Source organism: Tenrec ecaudatus, chromosome 9, assembly GCF_050624435.1.
Source record: "Tenrec ecaudatus isolate mTenEca1 chromosome 9, mTenEca1.hap1, whole genome shotgun sequence".
Classification (NCBI taxonomy): domain Eukaryota; kingdom Metazoa; phylum Chordata; class Mammalia; order Afrosoricida; family Tenrecidae; genus Tenrec; species Tenrec ecaudatus.
The window spans coordinates 3,182,728-3,200,390 of NC_134538.1; positions in this window are offsets into that span (position 1 = coordinate 3,182,728).

Consider the following 17,663-nt stretch of genomic DNA (forward strand, 5'->3'; position numbering starts at 1 on the left):
TCACTACTTCCATTGTTGTTCCTGAGGTATTTATCTGTCCTGGATTCTGTGTGTCGCTCTTATCTGTACCAACATACATACTCCGTTCTAGCCAGATTGGTAATGTAGAATTGAGTCATAATAGTCGTGGGAAGGTAGGGATGGGGACGCATTAAAGTACTAAAAGAACATTGTGTTTCAGTGGTGCTAATACTGCACCCTAGCTGATTCATTCTTTCCTTGTCACCCTTATGTAAGGGAGGTCCAGTTCTCTACAGAAGAGTATTGGATCTCCACTCTGAACCTCCTTGTTCGTATCAATATGTTTTGGAGCTTCTGATATCTGATCCTGTGGACACCTGGTGACCATACAGGAGGGTGTGCTTCTTCCAGGTGCGCTTTGTTGCTTCCCTGCTAGATGGCCACTTGTTTAATGTCAAGCCCTTAAGATCCCAGATGCTATATCTTTTAATAGCCAGGTACCATCAGCTTACTTCCCTACATTAGCTTATGCACCCATTTTGTCTTCAGTAATCCTGTCAGGAAGGTGAGCATCAGAGAATGCCAGGTTATTAGAACAAAGCATTCTTGCACTGAAGGAGGGCTTGAGTAGAGACTCATTGTCCATCTGCTACCTTAATACTTAACAAATATATATACATAGACCTATATACTTATCATTATCTACTAATATATTTACATACATACATGCCTATATTTACACATCTATAAGTGTCCTTTTGCTTTTGCCTCTTAATTCTTTCCTCCATTTCCCTTTACTTTTCTCCTGTGCCCCTATCCTGTTCGACCTTCATTCTGATCTCTGTAGCTCCCCTCGGCTACAGTTCACTTGATCAAACCACACAGATATTCTATTCCCGCCGCGCCATTGAGTTCAGATCTCTTGCTGTTCCCTTGTCCCTGAGTTTGTTGGCTCCCTGCTTCCTTTCCCCTGCCTCCTCCTCTCCCGTATCCCTCTGGAACTGTTGATCCTTCTGTTTTCTCCTCAATGTTGTTTATCTTGCCTATTTTATATAGATAGACAAAGTAAAAAGTAAAGGGTGGGGCGGGGGAGAAGGGGAAAAACAAGCCTATAAATAGTTCCAGGACCATCTGCTGACCCTTATGAATATTTTCTGATCACGTCTGATGAGGTGCCAAGCCATGACCCCACCCCGCCCCTACCCCCAAGTCAGAAGTCTATTTTGGGGATTTCTTGGGAACGTCATTGCTTTGCTCTCCTTGTTGCTATCTACGCTCCCTTCATGTTTCATTTGTCCAGGTGTGTGGGTGGCGGGGGCGTGAGACCCAGCACTATTCCAACACTTGTCTCCAGGACTGTCCCCCATAACAATGTGGGTCTGTGAGGGGATGTCCTGCCTCATGGTAGAGTGGGCCCTATGGTCCTCTCTGTGCATTGGCTGCTCTGAGCAGGAACGTCATCCTCAAGGCTGGGTGGGTCAAGATGTGCTCCCGCCAGCCCCCTCTCTCTACCTTATAGTTTGCTCCTGTGTGGTCTGGGCAGACCAGCCACTCTCCCCAGGCTATATGTCCCCTGTAGTGCATTCTTCTGGGGAGGGGGTTGATATAGCTGGGATTGGGGCTGGACCCACAGAGCATTCTGCTTTTAAAGTAACTGTCTGTACAGCATCAAAGTGAAAACAGCAAGTTAAAGATTAGAAAGGAACCTTAAGCGGTGCTGTATGAGGAAGAAGGGACTCAGAAAAGGGAGAATGGCGGCCCAACCAGGAGAATGTGACCAATGTGACCACATGGTCCTTGTAGAAATGGTTGAATTGACATACGTTTCACTGCCTATTCTTAACAACAACTACAAGTAAATAAAATGATGTGTGTATAGGTATGCATATGTACATTAAAAACAAATGAAACTCCCTAGTCTAGCCTACCTGTCTTTGAACTTTAATATGCAAACAAATCACATGAGTATCTTGTTAAAATAAAGGTTCTTGTCCTCTGGGCCAGGGATTGAATCTAAGATTTGGAATTTCTAACAAGATCTTGAATGATGCCATTCCTTCCATCTCAGGATTCACCCTTAAGCAGCAAGGACATTAATAATACAAAATACTTCACTTGTTTCAGTCCAAGACTGTTTTTCTAATTTAAGAAAATTGGCCTATACTCATAGGGTTGTTGAAAATCCGGCTGGGTGGGCTCAGGGAGAGAAACCTCTGGAGGGAAAATTGAAATGTTAGTACTCAAAGGTTAACCCTTTGCCTTCGCAGAGGCATCAGGGAGAGGTGTGAGTAGGCATCGCTCAGCTCTCGTGTCAACACTCCAGTCACATGGAGGGCAGGCAGCGCTGCCTCTAGGGATGCGAGAGAGACTGATAAAGGATCCAAAGTAGCCAGAGTTGGGTCAGGAATCGACACAAGCTCTGCTGTACCACTGGCACTGGAGGATGGGAAGCAGGGTGAGAGTCAGAGCATCCCATCCCGAGAGCACCCAGGAACACAGCCAGTCCGCCTCACATGCATTGTATTTGTCCTTTGTAAAGGACACGTATTCTTTATAAAACTCTTCACCGGTTGGCATTATTAACCTCATTCTCTAGATTAGAAAATAACAACTCAAGGAAGGTCAATTGCTTGTCAGCCGGGAGAGCATTTGTGTGACAACCAACCCCGCCCTTTTCCCGTTACCCCACACTAAGAAGTGTCTTGTATTTTGGAACCATGTGGATGGCAGGTAGAGGAGCTAACGTGACACGCGTCTCATTATTGGGCTAATCCATCATGGTCATGATGGCAGTGTTGTCCGTGTGTTTTCCAGTCTTCAGAGTTCATCTAAAGATAAGAAGACAGAGTAAATTCCAAGGAGTAAAAAATGTGGCAAAGGAAGCAATTGCAGGTCAAGATCTGTAAAGGAGTGTTTTTCTGCTATTTTCCTTATTCTGGAATATGTGCCTCTCAAGATCTACACCTTGTCAAAGTCAGAAGAAAGGAAACCATATCACAGGACAGTATTGTGATAGGGAATTGTTCTCCATTCCAGCTAGACATTTCCATCCTGGAATGCACCAGTTCTCTCCTCCGGGCATTTGCACTTTCTGCTTCCTCATTCAGTGTTCTGATTTTCTCCTCTGGAACTTCAGTCTTGAGTTTGATGCTACTTCCTCCGAAAGCACTCCTTTGGCGACTCTGTCTGTAAAGGTTTTCAGCAGGACACCTACTCCTTAACTCTTAATCCTGACTTCTTAATTATTAATCCTTAATAATATCTATCACTATCTGATCCAACGTACTTCGCAATTTTTATCTGATTACCTCCCCTGTCCACGAAAACAATGGTTGGCAAAGGGTTGTTATTGATCCTGAAGGGGCCGTACAATTCATAGAATCTATATTTTAGGATTGTAGGTTACATGACCTATCACAGGTGCTAGGTTCTGTCCTAAAGCAGCTCTAGCAAATGCACAGATATATGACTGTGCTCCACTGAAATCAGACTGACAAACACAGGCAGTGGGCTGATCTGCTTTGCAGGCCATAAATTGTTAACTCCTGGCATAAAATCTGCTTCCTGTATTCTTAGCACTGGAAACCAACTTTACTATTTAAGAGGCCTTTAATAAGTACAGTTTTGAATGAAGGAACAAATGTTTGACAAAAATGAAGAATTTATGAATGGATTCATTTATCCAAAAAATATTTGTATATTTTCAAACAAATATTTGAACAAATTAATGAATAAATCAATGTATTACTTCAGAATGGGGCCACCAGAGAACCTAAATAAAAAAAATAGATAAATTATGGATCAATACAGCTGACATTAGCTCTACTAAGCCAATGTGTATCTCTGCTATTATGTCATGTTTCTACTCAAAACTTTTTATTTTAAGGACACATGTGGGTAGGAGGAGACTGGAGAGGGTAGACAGCAATATAAGGACACTGCTGGGAACCTGGGAAGGGGGCCCTGTCTTCTGAGGCAGCCATATCAGCGAGTTGGGGATATGAGTTGATAGAACACATAGGATGCTTTGGAGATTGAGGCGGAGGAAAGGTTTGTCCTTCAGTCTCATTTGGGCTTGGGAGCAGGGAAAAGTCTGAGCATGGCAAAGAAGGGATGCTGACGGCTGCCTAGAAGGCATGTAACAGAACATCTAAGACATCCTTGTTGACTTCTGTTTGTGACGACCTAACAGATGACAAAGTGCAATGGGTCACTCCAATGCAGCTGACATCGGCTCAGCCTTGGCATCATATAGCCTCATAGTCGGAATGAAGATAATGTTTAATGGGAGAATATCATCCATGTTTCTTAATGGTGTAGAAAATGTCTATAGTCTCAACAACAAAATTAATAAAGTTGTATTTATAAAATAAATAGCAACACACCCTGATTACTATTGTTTTTTGGAAATCATTTCATTGGGGGCTTGTACAACTCCAATCTGAATCCACACACACATCCAAATATCAAGCACATTTGGACATTTGTTGCCATCATCATTTTCAAAAGATTTTCTACTTGAGCTTCTCATGCCCTCACTACCCCATCCTCCCTTCCTCATGAACCCTTGATAACTTGTAACTTATTTTTTTTTATATATCTTGGATTGACCAGCATCTCCCTTCACACACTCTTCTGTTGTCTATCCCCCTGGGAGGGGGTTATAGATAGATCATTGTGATTGGTTCCCCCTACCTCCCCCAAGCCTCCCCTTACCTTCCTTGTATGGCTGCTCTCAGTATTGGTCCTGGGGGATTAATCTGTCCTAGATTCCCTGTGTTTCCAGCTCTTATCTGTACCCATGTACATGCTCTGGTCTAGTCAAATTTGTAAGGGAAAATTGGGGTCATGATAATGGGGGGTGGCAAACATTAAAAAAGTAGAGGAGCGTTGTATGTTTCATCATTGCTACACTGCACCATGACTAGCTCATCTCCTCCCTGAAACCCTTCTGTAAGGGGATGTCCAGTGGCCTAGAGATCGGCTTAGGGTCTCCATTCCTCACTCCCCTTTCACAATGATATAAATTTTTGTTCTGTGTTTTTGATGCCTTATACCTGATTCTATCTACACCTTGTGATCACACAGGCTAATATGCTTCATCCATGTGGACTTTGTTGCTTCTGAGCTAGATGGCTGCTTGTTTATCTTCAAGCCTTTAAGACCCTAGATGCTATAACTTTTGATAGCCGCGCACTATCAACTTTCTTCACCACATTTGCGTATGCACCCATTTTACCTTCAGTGATTATTTTGGGAAGGCGAGCATCACACAATGCTAAGTTAATAGAACAAGTATTCTTGCATTGGAGGGGTGCTTGAGTAGAGGCCCAATGTCCATCTGCTACCTTAATACTAAATCTATAAATATATGCATATAGATCTATTTCCCCATCATCATATAAAATATATTTTATATGTACATGCCTTTATTTAGACCTCTATAAATAACCTTTGCCTCATACTTCTTTCTTCTCTTTCCTTTTACTTTCTTCTTGTCCCACTTTTGTCAACTTTTATTTGAGTTTCGGTAATTCATCTTGGTTACATTGCCCTTGATCAAGCCCTACCAGGCCTCCTACACCCTCCTCACCATTGATTTTGGATCACTTGTTGTTCCCTTGTCACTGGCATCCACTTCCTTTCCCCCACCTACCCCTCTCCCATGTCCCCTCCTCTGGAACCGTCGGTCCTATTGTTTTGTACTCCAGATTGTTTATCCTGTCTATCTTATCTACATATATATGCAGAGATAATAATATGCACTAAAAAACAAGACAGAGTAAAACAAAGCAATGAAAGAAAAGAAAAGAAAACAACAATAACCGACGACAAAAAAAAAGAGAGAAAAGCCTACAAATTGTTCAAGATCTGGTTGTTGACCTTCAGGACTGTTTTCCATTCAAGTTTGATGGAGTGCCATGCCCTGGCCCCAAAGTCTATTTTTGGTATTCCCTCAGTACTTCATTGCTATGCTCCCCTTGCTTTTCTGTTGCATGCCCTTAGTGATTTGCCTTCGAGTGGTGGGGTCAGATCGGGCACAATTCCCACACTGTTATCTCCCATGTTGTCTCCCGTAGTTCTAGGGGTCAGTGAGGGGTGTCGTGTCTCCTGGTGGGGCCGGCCCTGTGGTACTCTCTGTGCATTGGCTGCTCTAAGAAGGAATATCATTCTCGGGGATTAGTGGGCCAGGTTTGCTCCACTCTCTCTTCCTTCCCCTTCATTTACTCCCGTGTGCTCTGCTCAGACATGTTCTTCTCTTTGAGCTGTAGCTGCAGTACTGTCCTCTGAAGTGAATTCTTCTGCAGGGGGTGGGGGGTAGGGGTAGGGTTGGCTGTCTATGGAGGGGCTTGGGGCTAGCCTCTCAGACCTCTCTATTGTTTCCTGCTTCATGGTCGTATGTTGCATTCACGTCTTGGAGCACTGGGTTGAAATCTGGTCTCTTTCCCTGTGGAGATATAAACAACACCCTCCTCATGGGTTTGTTAATGCATTTAGCCATTGCTACTAAAATTTTATTGTGAGCCAAAGTCACTTGAATTTTTCTTAATAAAATGGAGGCTTCCGTTACATTAGCCTGGGTTAGAACCTGAGATTTTGCATTGCAATCATAATCTCAGGTGTTGCTTCAGGTTCAGGGTGCACCCTTCAAGAACAAAGACCTAGATCATTTGAAATTGTTAAAGAATTTCGGTCAAAGGATTATTTTTTCCAACTTAAACACGTTGATTACAATATCTCACAACGTCAGCTTGGAACAATATTTGAGTCTTGGAAGGCCTGAGAATTCTTAAGAGATGACAACATGAAGCAGATACCTTCCCTTGGCTTCAACATCAAACTCTACAGAGGGCTGACTCATGAACATGCGATCAATGAAAAGGCCTACTTCCCACAACTAGGAGAGTCTCACTCTTGGTCTCATTCTCTGCTATTGCTGTTGTAAATTTCTCCAGTTTTAAATAAGGGGCCTCATATTTTTGTTTTGTATTTGTTGTCATTAAATGATGCTAGGCTGATTTTGACTCACAGTGATGCCACATGATGGAGTACACGTGTCCTATAGAGTTTCCTTGTTTGTAATCTTTTAGGACCATAGCTCCAGGTCTTTCTCTTGGTGGATCTGAACTGCCAATTTGTTACTTTGCTGTTGAGCATTTAACTATTGTACATCCAGGGCTCCTTTTATTGTCCCCTTGGCCCCACACATTATGTAGCCAGTTTGGATTCTAAATCAACACATGGGAACTTACACCTGAACCCATGTGTGATAGTCAGCATTTTTATCAATTTGGGTGGGCCACGATTCTCTCATGATATGATCTACCATATGCAGTCAACTCTGTGATGGGATTTTTGCTAAGCAGCCAAACAGGTATGGGAGAATAGACCACCTTAATCAGGTCACAACCTTGATAGGATTGAAGGAGGTTTGATTCCGAGTGTATCCTACTGTTATTATAAACTGATGACAGTTTGTGGAAACTACCTTATTCCTACTGCTGGGTTTATATCCTGTGTCCTGCAACCAATATCATTAATGTCACATGCAGGTAAAATTTTGCCGAAGAACAACAAACGATGGTTGCATCCATACCATTGACAGGGAACTTACAAAGGCTCAGACTGGATTCAGAAGAGGACATGGAATAAGGGATATTATTACTAATAGCAGAGGGATCTTGGCTGAAAGCAGAGAATACCAGAAAGATGTTTACGTGTGTTTTATTGACTATGCCAAGGTATTCCACTGTTTGGATTTTGAGTAAGAAACTATAGATAACCTTAAGGAGAATAGGGATCCCATATCACTCTATTGTGCTCATGTGAAACCCGAACATGAGTCAAAAGGCAGTTATGCGGAAAGAGCAAAGCCATGGTTCAAAATCAGGAAAGATGTGGATCAGGGTTGCATTTTCCTGCCATGCGAATTCAATCTGTATGCTGAGCAAATCATAGAATATCTGCAGATATGAAGAAGAATGTGACGTAGGATTGGAGGAAGGCTTATTAACAGCTTGGTAATTGCAGATGACCTACCTTTGCTTGCTGAAGGTAAAGAGAACTTGAAGTACTTACTGATGGACATCAAGGATTTCAGCCTTCAATATCGATTACAACTCAGTATAAAGAAAGTCAACATCCTCACAATGGGACCCCCAGGTAATATCGTGGTAAATGGAGAAATGGAAGTCATTGAGAATTTTTCTTGCTTGGATCCACACTCAATGGCCAAGAGGTCAAAGAGCCCATTGCATTGGGTAAATCCGTTGCATGTGACTTCTTTAAAGGGCTGAAAAGCAAGGATGTTACTTTGAGGACTAAGGTGTGCTTGACCCAAGCCATGATATTTTCAATCACATGTGAAAGTTTGATACTGCATAAGGAAAATCAGAGAACAATTGATATATTTGATCCATGATGTTGTTGAAGAAGGTTGAAAGTACCACGAATTGCCAAAAGAACAAATAGATCTGTTTAGGAAGAAGTGTGACCAGAATCCTCTTTGAAGACGTGAATGGTGAGACTTCATCTCACATGCTTTGGATTTGTTGTCAGGAGAGATCAGTCCCTGGAGAAGAACATCATGCTTGGTAAAATAGCAAGGTAGCCAAAGAGGGGAAGACCTTCAAGATGATAAATTGAGACCGGCTGCATTGATCGGATAAGCATAAGAATAATTGTGAGGACAGCAAAAGACGGGGTTGTGCTCAGTTATGCTGTCTTTAAAGTTGTTATCACTTGGAACTAACTGGACTGCACCTAACAGCAACTGGTTCTTCGATCTCCTGTTAGATTGCCTGCCAATTCCAGGAGTCTTCCGTCAACTGCTAAACTTGAATTCATTTAGGTTGACCATTCTCTGATTCATTCAGTTCAGCATCCACCAGCCTGTGGCCTTCCTCCTTATCTTCCTGTTTCCCATTTATCACCCCCTGCAGAAGTTAGGAAAAGCCTTCAGCTTACAACTAACCCATGGCCTTGGACAGGACTGGACTTGTCCACTTCTACAAATATATAAGCCATTTCTTGATATAATTCTCTTTATGCATACAAGCTTCAATGATTTTGCTTCTCTAGAGAACTTAGCCTAACACACCATGGAGAAAAGAAGTCATCCTATGATTGAACTGAGAAAATGCTGAATATAGTCAATAAAATTCAGATTACCCTAAATTATTGAAGATTAGATTTTTGCGATGGAGCACAAAAGGATCTGGACAAAGATTCATGAAACAATAGAAAAATAAAGTTGGGCATTTTCATATATGTAATGTGGACACGGACTCTTGGTCCCTATGGATGGGGTGAAAGAAAGAAAGGAAGGAAAAAAGAAAGAGCCAGCTAATTTCTAGCAGATGAACTGAAGTCCCCGCTGAGTTTCAAACGGTGGTTTTAATTCTTTCTGAAAATAATAGGAAAATGAATTTTCAGCCTCTGAGTAACTTGCCCAGATTATCCTGTGTGGGTGTAAGGGCACCAGGGTCATTTTGGAGCACTGGGAAATTGTCTAGTTCTTATTCCTTGCATACACCTCATGAATTAAGCAATAGCTGTATCCATTAAAGAATTCAGAGTTGTGGGTCTGAAATCAAAAGTTGATCTGTGTCGCATAAGCACATTGTGCAGTCTAGCTGCCTGTGGGATAGAAGAAATGAGGCCAGTCTGGGACAATGAGGAGCATATATGAGGAATGTGGGGACATGACTAATAGCCAGAGGATCGTTTGACCGACATAAGAATAACTTTCTACCAGGTCCATTCTGGCCTAGAGAGGCAACACAATTCTAGCTCCCTGGAAAATGTGCATAGAAATACAGCCAGATCCAGTAGGGATGCTATGCTCAAGATTCTAGGGTCACAGGAGTTTAAATGTAAACAATATTGGGCACCACAGAGACTTTGGTTTTCATGAAGATCATCCACAGCACCTATAGGAAGACGTATTTAGTGGATGCAGTTTAAATTTTAAGGAGTTTGGGCAGTACTGTAATTAAAAATAAGTGGTTCAAAGACATGACAATCTGCCCCATTGGTATAGTGGTTATGCATTAGAATGTGATTCGCATGATTGGCAGTTCAAAACCACCAGCAGCCCCTCAGAAAAAAGACCTTTTCTACTCACGCCAACTGTTACAGTCTCTGAAATGCACAGGGGGTCACTGTGAGTCAGCACTGACTCAATGACAGTGGATGCGTGAACTATTTTTCTTATTTCACCTAATGAGCTTTCTTTATATTTTATCTCTCTTGTGAATTCCCACTAACCATACAAGAAAAAAAGGGCTACCTCTCGTCTTTATGCCAACACTGTCATTAGCAAATTCCTTTATCAATGGCATATTCTCATTCTTGCAGGTAAAGTAGTTCGCCGAGCCTTTTTACATGGTGTTTCTGTCTAAATTTGAACTACCAATCTTTCAGTTACTAGTCAGTCACTGAATCATGGGCACTGCCCAGGGATGCTTGGGACACCATGAGTTGGAATTGATTCAACACCAACTGATTTTTTCATTAATTCTCATTCTGCTGCCTTGATGACCAGTCTGTGAACTTGATCGGGGCAAGGACAATATCAGCTGCTTACCCCCTAGTATTTGATGTACGATAGGTTTTTTGCTTTAACTTTTTATCATCATTTAGGTGCAAGTTTACAAAGCATAGGATCAGTTTTACTTTTACCAGTTTATACATATTTTGTTTGAATTCACCTGCTTCAATTGCCTCAGTGTTCCAGCACTGAGCCTGCTTTGTCCCCGCATCCATTCCTCCTTTCCCCCTCTCTGTCCTTGTATGACTGCTACACCTTTGACTTTTGGTGGCTGGTTGCTTTTTTCAGGCCCAAAGAGTGATTAACAGTCATTGTCTTGGGAATCCTACCTGTCTCTTATGATTGAGAATGATTTTTCACATTTCCTCCCACTCCTATCTTCCGACTTTGAAATCTTTTTCACATTTTTGTTCCATGCCCACCTTCTGAGGTGGTCCTTTTCAGAGCAGGGACAGTGGTGACTGGGAACCACCTAGTTCTTCTAGACTCAACAGCTAATTTTTTTGAAGTCTTGTGACTCTGATCACTGTTCTTTTCTCTGGAAGGAGAGAGACCAGTATTTTCACCTTTGATGGCTTCTCATGAGTGTTTAAAGCACCAGTAAGTCCTCACCCAGGGGAATAAAAACCCTGTGTTTGTAAACTATGTTATGCTAATTGATCTTGGTGTCTCATGACATTATGGTTCTGAGCCACAAGACCTAGCAATTTGTTCGTTCAAAGTGTTTATTTATGTCGAAGAGGTTTTCATAACTCTGTCTACTGAAATGAGGAGCTGATGCCAGGGGCTTAAGTGGAGATCAAATGTTTTGAGAAGGATGAAGGCAATGGATGTACAAATGTGCTATACACAATTGATGTATGGATTGTGATAAGAGTTGTATGAGCCTCCAATAAAATGAATAATAAATAGATAGATAGATAAATCTGTCTACTGAATCCCCTACCACATTGATAGGTATGCAACAAAGGTAAATACTCATGTAAAAATATCCTCTATCAAACCTATATACACATACAGTTTTTCATGAATAGGCACCTACTTTCCCTCCTACATCAGTGCAGCCTGAATCTCCATCCAAGCAAGCACTCATAGATCTATTGCACAGTTTTGTATACAATGGTATTTACTTTGGTTGCCTTTAACTCTTGCGAACTTCCCTGTGTCTCCTCTTGCCTTCGTCTGTCAGGCTCTTCATATGTATTGGTTGTGCAATGACTAAATGAAGGATTGTGTGTGAATGAGGGGAAAATGTACTCTAGCTAGAATGTGAACTTTCTCAAAGAAGGTACAGGTTGTGTTTTGCTATTCAGATATCGCCTGGACTTTACATATTGTCTGACAGAAAAAAACAACAAAAGTAACAAACAGCTATTGTTCATTTAGAGTATAAATGTACCACTGAAAGCTTCCATCTTTCTTCTGAAGCATACAAGGTTGCTCACGGAGTTGAACCTTGCTTAGAAAGCCTGAAGCAACAGAGGCACCAATACAAGCTCTCACCTTCAGCCAATTTCAACTTAAGATCTGAGGTAGCTAGTTTATTGTGCCAACTGGCTGATAAACCCATGTGGGGTTAATTGAAGGGTGGAAGGATAAATGGCTTTTGGTGAACCCCGCCTTTCTAGTTCTCAGGTCTCTTGCTTTGTATTGGTTGGACCAAGGCAGCTGCCTTAGCCAGTTCCCTGCTTCAGCTGGAAAGGTTCACTTCCTGCCAGACATCCCTGAGGAGAAGCCACATGGACCTACCCCGATGCAGCCCTGGGTGCTGGAGCAGCTGTGTGGAGACCCCTGCCAGTGCTGAGATGCTTAGATATTCACTGATTTGGCTTTCCTCCTGCAGTCGGCATCACAGAGTGTGTTGTGTGAGAGGGAGGAGGACTCTGTGGATTGGTATCGGATATAGGGTTTAATGTTGGACTTGTGGACTCGGGCAGCACTAGGCTGGGATGTTTTCTTGATGTGCACTTAACGTTTATATAAACCTCTGTCTTATACATGTGTTGATGTGGATTTGTTTCTATAGAGTATCCAGACTAACACAAGACCCTTGTGATGTTTATTAATTAATCATTCTGCCTTTGCGTGCATAGACAGAACCTAGCTGTGTCTGAGTAAGGTGATTACATGTCATACAGCTAACCTGGAAAATATTGGTTGATGAGTGGAATAATTGTTAAGCCCTTCTTCATTCACCTAAATGTCTTAGTTTAAAAGATAAGTGGTATGGCCACCCTAGTTGTGAGCAAAATGAAATACATCTAAGTCTGATGGTACCTGAAAAATCTTATGATTTGGTAAGGAGATGAGAAAATACTCGCATGATAAATTTCCCTGACGCACCCATGAGGTGAAGAGAGCGGTGGCGCAGGAGCGTCCATTCATTGCCATGGACACAATGAAGGCTTCCTAGAGCACACGGCACGGGGAAAGGTCCTGAAGGACGGACCTTCCTTCCCACAATGAAGGCTTCGTACTTAGTCCTTTCCACCCACCCCACCCCGCTTGCATGCACTGAACTGATCCTTGCTCAATATCCATGACCCAGGTTAAGCCCCGTTTACAGTGGTTTCCACATAGGTTCATGTTTGTAGACCTCAAGCTCGATTCCATTGGTTTGTCATTCATTCCAAAGTGCCTTCTAGTTTTCTTTTCATTTGGCCTCAACTCCAAGTCAAAAGCAAATGTGTGAGTTCTAATCAGAAATATTTGATTCAAGAAGCAGTGACTAAAATCAGTAACCCAGGGTTGATTGAGAGAAATATAAGAGATTATTTTCTACTATCAGGTGTCTGCCAAAAATGCACAGACTTCCAGCCCAGGACCAGGTGAATAGCCTTTACCAGGGGCTTGGGACACAAAGTTTTTAACAGCAGATGGGGGCGAAGTGAAGAACCAGTGAGAGGCTCAAGGGTAGTCCTCAGTGATCGCCTTGAGAGGAGACTGAAACAAGTGGGCCTAAATGTTGAGGGGACGAACGTCTTCTTGCTGGCAATATGAGAAAGTAAAGGCCAAGTTCTGATAAAAGTAGAAATGTTTGCATGGAAGACTCTGTGGAGGTAAAGTCATTAAAGAGGCAGCCTACTCTTCAGGCTCTTGGTAGATTCTTGAAGCAGGGGATGGATATTCCTAAAGGGCATCTGGATATTTTTAGGAAGCAAAGAAGCAATGAGAAATGGACAATCATCTCACAGTTGTAAGGCAAGGTCGGGAAGAATATTTTCCCTGTTTTGATCTAAAGAATGAACTTTTGGAAAGTTCATTGTCCCAAAGAAAGAATTACTGTCAATTAACCCTAGGCTGGTTGGAAATACTATATATATATATATATATATCTCCACAATATATTTTATATATAAATATATATATATATCCACAATATATTTTATATATAAATATATATTAAAAATATCCACAGGAAAAAAAAGATAAGATTTATCAATGAAAAGCATATACAATAAAAAAAGAAAAGCATTCACACAAAATTAAAAAAAATACCCACAAGTTTATTGTACAACTTGAAAATAAAGTATAAAAATACATTATTTGCATAAAATATATATGTGTCTTTCTAATTTTTGTTCCCCTTCCTTCCTTTCTCCCTGTATTAATCTTACTCAATTAGAATATATGTTCCTGGAAGGAATTAAGAATGTACTATAACTATACATAATAGAGTATTAGGTTTTTGCACTCAGATACTAATCCAAATATTGAGTGTTCAAGTCCACTTGGTGTTCTGAAAGAAAGGCCTGATGATGTACTTCCAAAAAAATTAAAACCTAATAGAATCTAGTTCTATTTTTACATGGATTTTCCATATATCAGAACTGGCAAAGCAACAATGATTATTATCTTATTATGACAACTATTCATATAACCATGATACTCAAGGAACCAAAAGCAAAGTAAATAAAATTATTCAAAGACATGTCATAGTCAAATTGCTTCAAATAAGTGATAGGAAAAAATTATTTAATATAACTATGAAAAGGGGATACCATATACAAAGCACAAAAATAAGACTAATTACAGATTTCCCATTGGAAACAGGACAGTGGAAGAACATGATTAAAGTGCTGGAGAAACTCACTAGATTTTATTAAGTCAATTGTTTCCCTCTTCTCTGGTCTGAAAGTTGATGACCATTCAAGGGTTCTAGTTGTTAGAGTTGATTTTCAATGGATATTTACCTCATGTGAGAGTAGAACTGCCCCATTGGGCTTTCTGTGATGTAATCTTTTTGACAGCAGATAGATCTTTTCTCCTTTTAGCCTATCTGCTGGGCCAACTTTGGTACCATGAAGTTGAGAGACACGAGATCTCCAATAAATATATTTTGATGGAAATTCAAACATCAAGCATTAGCATTGCCCTTGACTCCTTTGTTGCTTATCTTAGAAACACCATTTTAAGTTCCATCTTGTGGGCTCTTCAAAGTCCATGGTTCCTGTTCATCTATTTGGTGCCTAATATGATTCTCAAGTGTGGGTAAGAGATGTATAAATGCCATCCAAGTAGCAGAGACATAAAGGAATGCATTTGAGCAGGTCTATAAATTAAATCATCTAACAGAGTCAAACAGTGAAAACTATGAAGCTGGTTGAGGAGCAACATGAGTTATTTGAGTGGAGTACAGAACCTAAAAGATAAGACATAGCTTTTGAATAGCATCAATGTAGGAAGCTAGAACAAGAACATTTGTCTTGGGGATACAAACCACTTATTTGTGCAAAGCCAAAGGCACTTCAAGTGGCCATCTAGCTGAGAAGCATCAAAGCCAACATGGAAGAAACATACCAGCCTGTCTGACCACAAGGTGCAGAAGGTACAAGTTATCAGACATGAAAGAACTAAAAATCATATCAATGGGTGCCCACCTCCCTGATACGATCCATGAAGACAAATGTGTGCATAAGCAAATGTGGTGAAGAAAGCTGATGGTGCCCAGCTATCAAAAGATAATAGCATCTGGGGTCTTAAAGGCTCAAAGATAAACGAGTAGTCATCTAGCTCAGAAGCAACAAAGCCCACATGGAAGAAACACACCAGCCTGTGTGACCACGAGCTGTCGAAGGGATCAGGTATCAAGCAACAAGAAAAAAAATCATATCATTGAAAATGTGGGTGAGTGCAGAGTGGAGACTCAAAGCCCATTTGCAGCCAACCGGACATCCCTTACTGAAGGGTTGTGGGAAAGAAATGAACCAGTCAGGGTGCAGGGAAGCAACAATGAAACATATAACTTTCCTCTAGTTTTTAAATACTTCCTCCACCCCATTATCATGATCCCAATTCTACCTTACAAATCTGGCTAGACCAGAGGATGTACATAGGTACAGAGAGCAACTGGAAACACAGGGAATCCAGGACAGATGACACCTTCAGGACCAGTGGTGAGAGTGGCGATGCCTGGAGGGTGGAGAAAATGTAGGGTAGAAAGGGGGAACTGATTACAAGAATCTATGTATAGCCTCCTCCCTAGGGGGAGGGACAGCAGAGAAGAAGGCGGGGGAGACATCGGACAGTGTAATATATGACAAAATAATAATAATTTATGAATTATGTAGGGTTCATGAGGTAGGGGACAGTGGGCAGGGAGGGGGAAACTGAGCAGCAGATATTAAGGGCTCAAGTAGAAGGCAAATGTTTTGAGAATGATGATGGCAACAAATGTACATATGTTCTTGACACAATGGATGTATGTATGGATTGTAATAAGAACTGTATGAGCCCCCAATAAAATGATTAAATTAAAAAATATTGTGCCAGTAATCATCACATCATACGTTGTGTGTGTCTTGGGGTGGGATTTGGGGAGATCATTTTTAGAGTTCCCAACAATTTTGGAGTTCGTGTTACCCTCATCAAGTCTCCCTCTCAGTTCTGTCTTTCAGATGATTTTTAAGGCCCAACACAATCTTGGACAGCAAAGAGCATGGAGATATAAATAGCCTACTCCTGTTTTTTCCCCTGACACACCAACTTACAGAATTCTACAACTGTTACACAAGCTTGGGTGAGTTTTTTAGTCCTCAGTGGAGCTTTCCAATTGGCCTTGACTCAGAATTTCCAGTGAACCAAAATGGTGATTCACTCAGTTCTGAGTAGGCTGCCTTCTGGGACACATTGGGAAATAACAACTCAAAGTCTTAGAAATGATATCTTTAGGAGACCAAGACCACCCCCCCCAAAAGCCTGCCTTTATCTCAAGAATAAAGAGGATAAGTATCCATTTTCAAACCTCCAGGAAGTCACCTGAATTACTCTGCTTTCTTGAAAGAGGACTGATATTGCACAAAATATCAATTATTCTTCTCTAAATGTTATTCATAAGTTTCCTAATGGACTCGGACTTGACATGCCACTGTGCCTTTGGGCATTCTTCCAAAATTCCTTCCGACCTGTCAAATACATCCTTTCTTCCCATACTCTACTCAACTGCTACCTCTCCTGGGTTTCCTGCGATTTCCAAATTAGTGTGAGTCTACCAGATTATGCTCTATCTTACTTTCTTTTAATATCTAACAACTGCTTAAAAGTCAACCAATTTTTGAATGGTTAGCACAGATCCCAAATCCTGCTAGGACCTGGGAAAAACAGTGATACCATGAAACACAACCCTGCTATCAAGAAGCTTAGAGTAGTCTCCAATCACACCGATGAGACTATTTGTATTTCCTTCGATATTTATCTCTGCCCTCAGGTCACTTGGAGGTCTGATTCTGAAGCTAAAACTAACTCGTGGCAGGACTGGGAACCTTCTTAAATCTCCTTGCCTCAGTTTCTTAATGTGTAAAGTTTGCACATCAATCAGACTTTATAGGATTATAAAGGGAGATAAATACATTGATGTTTATAAAGCTCTTAAAATAGTGCTTGAATGAAACTTCATAAACACTCTTTAATTTAATTATTCTTTCACTAGCTTTTCTTCCCTCTGGTGTGGTCCCCATTTAAATTTTTTGTATATATTCCAAATATTATTATAGTACATGACATACAATAAGTTCTTAATAAATATTTGTTGAGTGAATGAACATTATACAACAAATTAGTTTTCAAAAGAAAAGACTTTAATTCATACATCTATTCTAAGGCAGAGAATTCACTATTTGTTCCCTTAAGATATTCAGCTTCGACTGTCATG